General features: G+C 41.1%; 1 protein-coding gene across 1 annotated transcript in view; it reads right to left on the reverse strand.

Moving 5' to 3' along the window:
* NT5DC3 (5'-nucleotidase domain containing 3) overlaps positions 1 to 12379 on the reverse strand; it is a 56465-nt gene that overhangs the window by 39322 nt on the left and 4764 nt on the right. The window lies entirely within an intron of this gene.

The following is a 12379-nucleotide window of genomic DNA, read 5'->3' on the forward strand; positions in this document are numbered from 1 at the left end:
AGTGAGGCCGTTCGTCTGAAATGTCCAGAAGAGACAAATCCATAGACGCAGAAGGCAGATGAGTGGTTGCCAGGGGCTGGAGGGTGTGGGGACAAACAGAGAGACGGCTAAATGCGTACAGAACCTCCCCTTTGGGGTGATGACGACGTTCTCAGACTGATGATGAGTGCTGGCTGAACGGCTGCGGTGAACATACTGAAAGGCACCGCGTGGGAGACCTTAAGTGGGTGAATGGTACAGTATGTAAACAGTATCTCAATAAAACCCACTGAAAAAGAATCTCTGCTTCAATTATCACAACATGATTTAAAAACAATACATGCTAGTTACAGATTTCAGAAATTGAGAAACGTATAGATAATTACATTTAAGTATCACACATCGCCTCACCCGTTCGCATCCTGGCTGCAATACTGTCTATGTGTGCGTTTTACACGGCTGGACACGGCTCGTGTCCTCTCCGCATTTAGCGTTCTATCGTGACTGTATTCTCCTATCCCCACAGACAGGGGCAGGAGTGAAGTCCGTCACCACTACATCATCCTTCCGTTTCCTCAGTGCGCTGCCCGACGTATCACAGCATTTTCAGGAAGGTATAAAAGAAGTCTGAAGACACCATCTTCGCAGTCTTTTTTTTTTTTTTACTTTCCCGTGGAAGACAGTGAAGAATTCATAATTTTTCATTTTCCACCCATAATGACAAAAAGAATAAAACTACAGAGGGAGACATTTCCCAGGTAGTTGAGGAACCAGAAGATGAATGCAAAGGACAGACAGAGGCCCCTGGAGCCTAACGAGGCTGGACGAACTGTGGGTCTCCAGCCACCACATCCCCAATGAAATCAGGATTAAGGACTGTACAGTATATTTCCAAAGACAAAAAGGAAACATGATATTCACAGTTAGTCCTCACGGCGGGAACCTCACCATGCAACGTTTTGTGACAAGAACACTGACCACTGTTATTTTACTAAAAGGCTATGTGACTGTATTCTTTCATCTTTTATGATGTTTGTGAATTTACTTGAAACAGCTCATAAGTGCAAAAGCTAAAAGCAGGTGACTTTTTGGGAGATAGGTACAAAATATGTCCATATCTGACTACTCAAAATATGTCCATATCTGACTAAGGACAACCTCTGGGCTCCACTATTAGAGCTAATATTTATTAAGCACCTACCACGTGCTACATGCTATCATAGAACTTTGTATTATCTCATTTAATCCTTACAGCAGTCTTATGATGCAAATACTGTATTATCCCAGTTTGATATATGAGGACATCTGAGACCACAGAAATTACATAATTTGCTGAAGTACACACAACTACTAAATGGCAGAGCCGAGACTTAAACCTGGCAAATCTGGCTCCAGAATCTGTGCTCTTAAGTCTCTTCTCCAAGATTATGGGACTCAACAAGCATTTGAGAAGGGTGCATTTTACCCTCAGTAAAATGAAGTCGATCCTTCATCATTTCGGTGCTCACCAGAGAGCCTACACTGCTTCCCCCTTCCCCCTGCTCACTTCTTTCTGGCTAGGAATGGACCACGTTACCACTTCCATTCTAAGGGGCCACGTGAAATACTCAAGAGGTACTGCTTTCTCAGGGTGACAGCTCCAATCAGGAGCTATGCCAGCCACACGAGGGGTTCTGAGCATTTGAGAAGGCTCCTTGCAGCTTTAAGGCTTACATCCCTTTGAGAACCTAACGGAAGCTATAGAATCCTCTCCCCAGAAAAATGCCCTTCCAGATTTTGCAGACAATTTCAGGGAGGCTAGCCCCCTGAAGCCTATTCACGGTCACCAGGTAACTTGCTGTATTAGACTAACTTAAAACTAAGCCTTTACATCCCCACACACATCGTCCAGGCCAACAAAGGCAAATGTATGAATAAGTGAATGACTTCATAAATGCATGCAGGTATTTCTCTCCCCTCCCCCCCAGACAACCTAGATAGGGCTGAGCCTGCTGAAAATCCAGTTAAGATGCACCAACGATTCCATTTCATTAGTTCTCTTTTGTCAACATCAATGAGATGATTACTTTGGCTTTCTTTTTCTTTTGCAAATAAGACACATCAGAGGACAAGACAGTAGCATTTTAAAAAACTTGAAGACAGACAGTTCACCAGACTAGTCCTGGGGAGGGGAGAGGCTGGTAGCTCCAAGCCATTTGGCATCTGCCACCACAGGTCTCCTGGCCTTACATAATCAATGGGCCCCTGCGGAGGATGCTATTTTCTGAATATGACCACACGGCATCCTCCTCCAGATGAAGTAAGGGAAGCAGGATTGCTTACAGAGTGACCAACAGCTCTGCTTTCACAAATGATCTTTTCATTGGACGTTCTAACAGCCTGTTGAAATTAGAAGTTTATGTTTAGGAATAGTGTTGGCAATAGTCTCCTCCCTTTCCACACCCTGAGAAGAGTATGTGAGATCCTCAAGGAACACTGCTATGATGGAAAATCGCTAACAGCACATCTCCAATGGCTGCCCGGGAATCTCCTGCTGGGTGAAAGCCCAAGGTGTATTAATCACATGACCATCACCACCGAAAAGCTGGGGTGTTTAATGTGTCATCACTCAAAATAAACAGGAGGAACAGGGGAAGCTTAAAAGGGATTTCAATGCTCCATAAAACCACTTTAAAAAAGTGCTGAGAACAAACACGAATCATTACAAGGCAAGAGGAAAAAGAATGCCAAACACTCACAAAAAGACAGTCTGTCTAAACTGTAGACTCTAAAGTATAAATGGAAGAAGGGCCCTTGACTAATCAGTTATGTACTTCTTCCCCAAGCAGAAACAAGAGTGAGTACCAATTTAGAAAGTGAATTCCTTTTGTACCTAACAGATGATGACAGCAAAACTATACAGCAGTACAGAGAAATGGAGAGACAGCCCTGTTACTCTGGCCAAAACTCTGACGAGAGCTTGGTCCCAACACAGCCACCCTGGGCTAGAACATGGACGGCAACACAGAAGGCCCGAGGCCCCAGCAGATTTTGTGTGAATGCGAATTTGGTTACAGCTGTCTACAGTAAGCCACAGAGACTTCGGTGTTGCTGGTCACTGCAGCATAACCTAGCCTAAGCTGACTAATACAGCTACTATTCCTCCAGTCTGCTGCACCGCTTTGGGAAATCGCTGCTCCCCAACACCCAGACTGTATGGCCTCAGGGAGGTTCCATTCCTGACTCCGGGAGGAGAGCACATGACCCAGGCCTGGCCAACAAGAGCACCTGAATTCCCTCACCAACATTAATTCATTTGGAGAAGGCTGAGGACCCCCTCTGGCCAATCATCATCACACTTTCCCTGCGGCCAAAGTGAATGAACCAATGAGTCCAGTCAGGAAAATGTCTGGATTTGTAAGGGAATTTCATGGAAGAGGCATTCTTTGCTTCCAACTTGGATCTAAAAGGATTTAAAACTGGAGACGTGAAGGGCCATCTCTAAGAACCTTTAAAAAGACCAGTATAGAAGAGAGCAAGGTCAAGAGACAGAGAAGCCACCCAATGACATACTTGCATCAACTTATATTTGAAGTTAATACTACCTCTTGATTTTTCAATTACACAAGCCAATAAAATTTCTTCCTTAAAAAATTTTCTTTGCTTAAGTTAGATCAGTTTGAGTTGATCCTAGTAACTGAAAGTTCATTTCAAGCACATTCAGCCACTCAAAATTCTTACTGCCTACAAATTTTAATTTTTTAACCTGGAATTAAAGGCATTCTCCATTTACACTTTAAACCATCTTTCCAATCTTAAATTCTCCTTCATGTGCCCTACTTTCAGCAAGGTGGGTAATCTACTTACTACTCTCTGTTCTCCAGAATATGCTATAGTTGAGTACCATCACATGGAATATTCAGTCTCTCTTCGTCTAACTACATCAACACTGGTTAGCTATATTAAAAGAAGGTCAGGGAAGATTTCCCTTTATACTATACTGCAAAACAAACACCATGTGAATCAAAGAATTAAATTTTTTTAAAAATATTAAAAAGTTGGCAAAACTACATAGATTACTATTTATCTCATCATTCCAAATGTGAAAACAATAACAATAAATCACAAATGAAAAATATCAACAGATTTACAATATAAAAAATTTTTTAAAGAGACAGGGGTGGGGAGGGGCAGAGGGAGAAAGAGAGAATCTTAAGCAGGCTCCACGTCCAGCGCAGAGCCCCACGCGGGGCTCAATCTCACAACCCTGAGATCATGACCTAAGCCAAAATCAAGAGTTGGAAGCTCAACTGACTAAGCCACCCAGGCGCCTCTACAATATAAAAATTGTAAACATCTGTGTATCAAAAATATCAAAAACAATAATCTGAGGGGAAAGGTTATATTAGGCAGAAGTTTAAAGTAAAAAACAAAGGACTAATACCCTAAATATTAAAAAAAAGAATCCAGGGGTGCCTGGGTGGCTCAGTTGTTAAGCATCTGCCTTCAGCTTGGGTCATGATCTCAGGGTCCTGGGATCGAGGCCCACATCGGGCTCCCTGCTCAGCAGGAAGCCTGCTTCTCCCTCTCCCACTCCCCCTGCTTGTGTTCCCTCTCTTGCTGTCTCTCTCTTTCTCTGTCAAATAAATAAATAAAATCTTAAAAAAATAAAATAAAAAAATAATCCAAAATCCAATAAAGATAAAGGATATATCTCATAAGAGAGCAAATTAAATGGCTAACAAATGTAAATGTTCAACCATTCTAATCATAAACAGAATTAAAACAATTAGACAGTTCAGTCTCTCTGAAAGATGAATTACAAATAGTTTTACTGTATTTCATTCACTTTGTTTTCTATAAGAAGCATGTGTTACTTGGCTAAGAATTAAAAGATGCCATTTTTCTCCCATCAGATTACAGTAGTGTTTATGTTGCTTTCGTTATTTGTATGTATTCTTTCCGGGGGGGGGGCTTCCATTCTTTTTTTGTTTTTAATATTAGAACATAGAGTTGGTGCTGGTACTGACTGGACAACCTCACCCCTTGCTATTTAGGAGAAATCAGTTCGAACTTCCTAGAAAGCAGGTTGGCAATAAGTACCAGGAGTCTTTTTAAAATATTCATACACTTTGACCTAGTAATTCTCTTTCTAGGAATCAATTTAAGGAAATGTTCAGAAATGTGGATAAAGATATATATACAAAGATTTCGTTACAGTGATATTAATAAAGCAAAACCTGGGGGAAAACATGCTCCATTTGGAAAGCCAAGCATACATCTAAAATACCCGAACTGAAGAACTAAAACACATCAATGAGAATATGATCAAACAGAAAAGCTGAAATGCACCTGAAAATCCTTGAAGTTCAATTTCTGGGTAATACAAACCACAATCCGAGAGACATAAAGATGACATTTTTCTTCAATTAATTAGGATTTTTCTTTTTGGTATATGCCCTAGACTTCAAACTGTTCTCCCAGGAAAAAAAGAACATTCAGATCTGAAGTCCCTGAGGAAGAAAAAGAAGGGGAGGAAAGAAAAAAGAGAAAGAAACAACTTTTTCCCTAGAGGTTACAAAAAACAGAGGGAAAGCCTACATTTCCCCCCATATACCACCCTGAAGCTTTCTGTGAATCCTCCCAGGGCTTAACGGACCACACCCAGGAGTCCTAGTGGCTGAGAATGATGTGCATTTGCTACACACTGGACCCTAGATGAAGGTGCATGGACCTCACTTAATGTAGTTATTATTTACAAAGAAGGAAGATGAACATGAAATTAACAGCTCAAGGTCAGATTTCTTGGTAATATATTTCTATGCTCCTAAATCAGGAAAAGTTAGAGCAGATTTAAAATACTTGTTTTTCTCTAATTTGACCCAATCTCAACTTCAGTTTATATTTTATCATATTCACACATTTAATGAATATTCATAAATATTCAAAATATTTTCTGAATTATTTCATACTTCTTTAACATAGCTTCAAAGTCTCTTTTAAAAGTTCACATGTTAAAACATGATTTTAAAATTTCTTTTAAAAGCATAGCTCAGTTTGTTAAGCATCCGGCTCTTGATTTCAGCTCAGGTTATGATCTCAGGGTTGTGAGACTGAGCCCCACAGCTAGCTCTGAGCTCAGTAGGCAGTCTGCTTGAGATTCTCTCTCCCTCTCCCTCTGCCCTTCCCCCCATTCATGTGTGCACTCTAAAATAAATAAATAAATCTTTTTTTAAAAAAGTGTATATAGGGTACCTGGGTGGCTCAGTCGTTAAACGTCTGCCTTTGGCTCAGGTCATGATCCCAGGGTCCTGGGATCGAGCCCTGCATCGGGCTCTCTGCTCAGCAAGGAGCCTGCTTCTCCCTCTCCCTCTGCCTGCCCCTCCCTCTCCCTCTGCTTGCCCCGTCTGCCACTCTGCCTACTTGTGCTCTCTCTCTATATCAAATAAATAAATAAAATCTTTAAAAAAAAAGTGTTTCCTATATATATATATATATATATATATATATATATATACACACACACACACAGAGAGAGAGAGAGAGAGAGAGACACTGAAAATATATGAAAAAAAAGGTATAGGGATTTTTTGTGTCTAAGTTGAAGCCATACTTACATGTCCTCCACTGTCTCCACCACAAGTGAGCTCAAGTTTCTGTGCCCAAATTGTAAAGATTTAACTTCTCAATTGTAATTGCTAAGTACAATGATAAGGAAAAGACAATCACCTTAGATGATTTTCTCTTAGCAAACCACCAGTTACAACTTCCTTCTGTCAAGCAAGGCTTGGGCAAAGACAGTCAGTTCTTTTGACACCTGTCTGAAAATGTGAATTTGTCCTCACGCAATCAATGTGTTAGGGAACAATTTGACCATAATGCAAATTTCACGTTAATATTTAGAATGTTATGTTTAGTGCCAAGAAACATGATATGATACGGTTGTGACCACTAGATATCCTTTCTACTAATAAGTAGTTACGATAAGGGAAGTAAGAGTGGAGCAAACAGGGTGACTTGAGATAGATGATTCAAAGGAATGCTACTATTGGACCTTTGAGATTTGAATCCAACTATTTTTAGCCAGAAAATATTTTCTCCAGTATCCCCAGTTTACTTCTGCAGTAATCCAACAGATGCAGAGACAAAACCAAGTGACCAAGGTATCCTCCTTTTCACTATGAAGGTGAACATTATGGGCTTACCTGCCCAGCACAACCCAACCCTTAGATAAGAAATGACCCTTCCCCACCTCTAAACACACAAATCCCGCGTTCTTCTGGGACCCTGCTCCACCCCCTCCGGCCGCAGTTGGTGGTCCAGGCTAGAACACCAGATTTACCCTGTGCCATACTGTTCCCACTCCTGCGGTAGGAACCTGCCTCAAGCCAGGCTAACCCAGAGTCCTTCCCTTATTTCTTTGTCTTTACTGGATAGCTTTATTGAGGTACAGGGATGTATAAGAAATTACACATAAAGTATGCAGTTTAATGAGGTCTGGCATATGTATTCACCTATGAAGCCATCATCCCAATAAAGATAATAAGTGCATCTAACATCCCCAAACATTTCCTCACGCCCCTCTGAATTCCACCCACCCTCCCCCCTCCACCCCTGACGATCCCCAGGCCCGCTGTTCTACTTTTGACCTGATTTGTTTGCATTTTCTAGAGTTTTCTATAAATGACATCACACGGCACACAGTATTTTGGTAAACTGGTTTTCCCCCTTACTCATTCCTCGGGAACTTTTTCAGTAAGCACTTCCTGCACACCTACGATGTGACAGGCACCACACAGAGAACCGTGCAGGGACTGCAAGTGAGTAAACAATAAAGGCACTAGCTCTGCAGTGAACGACATCAGGGGAGGCAAGAAAGGGCACGATGACAAGTGGAGAAGAAACAACACAGCTGCCCTCTCCAGAGGAGGTGGCAATTCAAAAGTCACTGTTATTCTATCTATAAATCTAAAAAGCAGCTTTCATTTTTCCTTTACTTTAGACATTTTGCATCATCTCCAGGGAAAAGCAATCCATGACAAATACAATTACTCATCTGAATAATTAACAATGCATGTGACATTTACACTACTCCTACCAAAAGTTAAAATCACATCATATTATTCTGTAAATAGTATCTGTAATTTTGACTGCCCTGCTTCCTAAAGTTCCAAAAATAAAACCACATGTGACTCCATTTGAAATACAATTACATATAATCACGGTTTAATGACAAACTAATCTGAACTCATTTAATAAAAAACAAACTTAGGGGCGCCTGGCTGGCTCAGTCATTAGGGCATGCGACTCTCTAGCTCAGGGTCATGAGTTCAAGCCCCACATTGAGTGTGGAGCCTACTTAAAAAAAACAAAAAAAAAAAAACAAAACTTAACTGCTCAAAAGAAAAGCACATTCGTTTCATGGGAGAAACTTCCTGGAAAATTTAGCCATATCAAAAGATCTAAAATACTAGGCTAGCTGTCAAGAATTTTCATTAAAGTATGGAGGATGTAGAAAAGGAATAATTATCAATGCCTTCCATATACCACCCACTGGGTACTTCCTGTTATCTTGATTAACGGTCACAAGAACCCCCTAAGGTAAACACTGCTACCCCGTTTGCAGATGAGAAAAAGGCTGAAAAGTTAATAAGTCCAGGTGGCACAGTTATCAAACAATAAAATGTAGGTCGAACGCCTGGCAGAGTACTTGGTACACAGTAGGTGTTCCATAAATGTCAGTCCCCTCTCCTTTTCTCATCCATTCAACTAATATTTTTCCTAGATTGGCATAATCCCAGAAACCACACCCTCGGACTCTTTCATGGGATCTCTGAGGGTCAAACTATTTTTATAATAATGCTTAAACGTGACAGGCAGAATACTGTGGATTAGGACATCCACATCCCAATCTCTAGAACGTGTGACTGTTACCTTTACACCGCAGAGGGGAATTAAGGTTGCAGACTTTAAATAGCTGACTGTAAAACAGAGATTAAACTAGTTTATCTAGGGGGGCCCTACGCACAAGGGTTAAGTGTAGAAAAGGAAGGCAGAAGATTCAGCGTCAGCGTGATCTGATGTGAAAAAGGCTCCAACCTCATTTTTAAATTGCTGGCTTTGAAAATGAAAGGGGCCATGAACCAAAAAATGCAGGAAGCTTCTAGAAACTGGGAAAGGCAAGAAAACATTCCCCACTAGAGCTTCCAGAAAGGAACACAGTCCTGCCAACACCCTGATGTGACCCCAGTGAGAACCATTTCAGACTTGTGACCTCCAAAACTGTAACTGATCCGTGTAGTTTTAAGTCATGACATTTGCAGTAATTTGTCAAAGGAGCAATAAGAATTTAACAGAGAGATTATTTGCCTCTTTCACTTTTATTATCTCACCAATTTACAGTTGAGTTTTCCAGAGGTTACATGATGTCTGACAACTCAGTGGTCTGAACGCAGAATCAGATCTGAGACTCCAGCCATCTCCTATTAATTGAGACATTGCAGAAATTTACAAAAACGTGAAACCATGACATTCTTCTAAAATTCTTCTATTTTGGAAAATAGTCAGCTTTCATAAAAAGTGTGTCATTTATGCCAGCAGGTAACAGATGTATTGTTATGGATACTCAAACAACATTCTGATACTGACAGTAATCATGTTTCTCAAGTAGGTTTTCCTGCTCAAAAGAGAACAAAAGAAAACATCCCAGATGAGCCCAATGTGATCACCAGAGTTACATCTGAAGAGTTACATCTCTAAATACAAATTAAAATTTTATTCAGGTTTATATGTCAATATCTTGCAAATACACTTAATATAAAACAGCTCCTCAAAACCCTAGTAAGTTGAAAAAGATGAGTTTCCCAAAGTTAAGGACCAACCCCCAGAAGTACAAAAATCTCCTACCCAGCTGATTAGTCAGCTAGCCTCTCTTTCTCACTTGACTAAAACATGCAGTATCTAACTTAAAAAATAAAAGAAAAAGAAAATACTACCTTTTTTCTCCTAAGCATTTGCTAATAATGTATGACAGGCACACAAAGAAGTTCTGGAGGAAAGTACTGGGTGGCTCAGTCGGTTAAGCGTCTGCCTTCAGCTCAGGTCGTGATCTCGGGGTCCTGGGATTGAGCCCCGCATGGGGCTCCCTGCTCAGCAGGGAGTCTGCTTGTCCCTCTCCCTCTGCCCACCCCTCTCATGCTCACTCTCTCTCTATCTCTCGCTCCCTCTGTCAAATAAATAAATAAAATCTTTAAAAAAAAATTGGGGAAGAGGCTTTTTTTTCCCTCTTTTCTCCTTCATCTAAACTATATCTTGTCAATATAGGAAATGACAACGTCAGGACCTGACTGAAAGGGAACTTCACACAAATTAACCCAGCCTTGGATTCTAGGCGGTCCAACAGAAGTCCCAGGCTCAGCAGGGCAGGGCTGGTGGCGCTCCTCGCTCTGAATCAGTCAGACTTCAGGCGGCTTCTGGTCATCAGTTCCAAACAGTTCACTTTCAAAGGGATATCAACAAGCCAGACTGAATGCAAAGGCGAGCTTCCAAAGTAATGAAGTCAAAGAGGAGGGGCAGTGATGATGCATGATCACCATTAAACAGCTATCATATGGGAGAGGAATTAGAATTACTCTCTGTGACTCAAGCCATCCAAAATAAAATTGGCAGCCTTGTGCTCATATGGCAAACTCAAGCAGATGCCAGATGTCCACTAATAAGAGCCATGGAAAAAGGGATTCCTTCTTCCCAGCAAAGGCCTGGATTCTATAACTTCTAAGGGGTCCTCTGGTTCTCTCCCTATTTTAGGAATTTCTTTTCTACCTGAAAATGTGAAAATTATTATGTGGCATGTTTCTCCCTGAAATCAACATTTCCTCAACATCTCAGAAGATGGTGGAACACAGTCTGAGAAACACTGGTCTCATCTTAAAATTACCTCATTATTATTACGGCATTTCCTTAACCCACTGCAGTTCCTTAAGGGAAGGGTTTGCATTTTATGTTTATTCTATACAAATGAAGCTTCTATCACTGTCCTACACACAGTTCTTACTAAATACATAATTTTTGAATAAGAATTAAACGCTCTCAACCGAGAACTCTGAATAAATTCTTCAACACCCTGTAAAAGTTTCTAAGACTTCACACTAATCCCCAAAATTTTTTCCACAAGTTAATACACTTCACAGCCCCAGCTAAGCAGCCAAACGTTCTAAACAGACCAGGGTCTGAGATGATGTCTAAGCTGGGGTGAGGGGCGGGGGGGCGGGGTGCACTAGGCATCCAAATGCATGGCTGGAGCACCACCCCCTTGGACGAGCAGCAATGCTTCCATTCTGTACCTAACAGGGCAGGCTATCTGATGAGCACACACAGCAGGCCAAGGATTAAGTTCAAAGATGTGCACAAGGTGCAGCATAATGAGCAATAACAGACCATACACAACTATATCCATCCCTTTAAATTATAATCGCACAATGATTTCTTAGAATTCCCCATTTTAGGACAAGGTTTCTTAAACTTGGCATTACTAACATTCGGGGCTGGATTATTCTTTGTTGTGAGGAGGCTATTCTGTGCATTACAGATTGACTAGCAGCATCCCTGACCTCCACACATTAGAGGTCAGCAGCACACCTGGCCCCCAGGTATGACGATCAAACAGGTCTCCAGACATTGCCAAACGCCCCCCCTCCCCCTGACTCCAGTTGAGAACCATTGGTTCTACAGGAAATTTTTGCTAGAGGTTATAAACCAATATTTCTTTTCCTAAATATATGAAGACCCTTCCCTTTGAGCTGAGTTGGACACAGGATGCATAAATATCATACTTCCAAAAATCTCAAAAAAAAAAAAAAAGGAAGACATTCCAAGTGAGGGACATTTTACAAAGTACATGACCATTTCTCCTCAAAACTGTCAAGGTAATCAAAAACAGGGACACTCAGAGAAAGTGTCACAGCCAAGAGGAGCCCAAAGAGACATGAGGGCTAAATGTAGTATGCTATTCTGGGTGGGATCCTGGAGCAGAAAAGGATATTAGGTTAAAAACTAGAGAAACTTGAATTAAATATGGATTTTAGTTAACAGTGATACATATGGACAAGGTATTGATATTGGTTCACTAATTGTGACAAATGTGCCACAGTCATATGAGAGGTTAATTATAGGGGAAACTGGGATAGGGCCTAGAGAAATCTAAATCTAAAATTGACCTAAAAGTAAAGTTTATTAAAAAAAAAAAACATTTAAAAAAAAATGGAGTTGGGGCACCTGGGTGGCTCATGCATTAAGCATCCATCTTGATTTCAGCTCAGGTCATGATCTCAGGGTCATGAGATCAAGCCTCGCGTCAGTCTCCATGCTGGGCCTGCTTGGGATTCTCTCTCTCCCTCTGCCCCCCCCACCCCCACCACCCCAC

This window comes from Phoca vitulina, unplaced genomic scaffold, assembly GCF_004348235.1.
Source record: "Phoca vitulina isolate PV1807 unplaced genomic scaffold, GSC_HSeal_1.0 scaffold19, whole genome shotgun sequence".
NCBI classification, from domain to species: domain Eukaryota; kingdom Metazoa; phylum Chordata; class Mammalia; order Carnivora; family Phocidae; genus Phoca; species Phoca vitulina.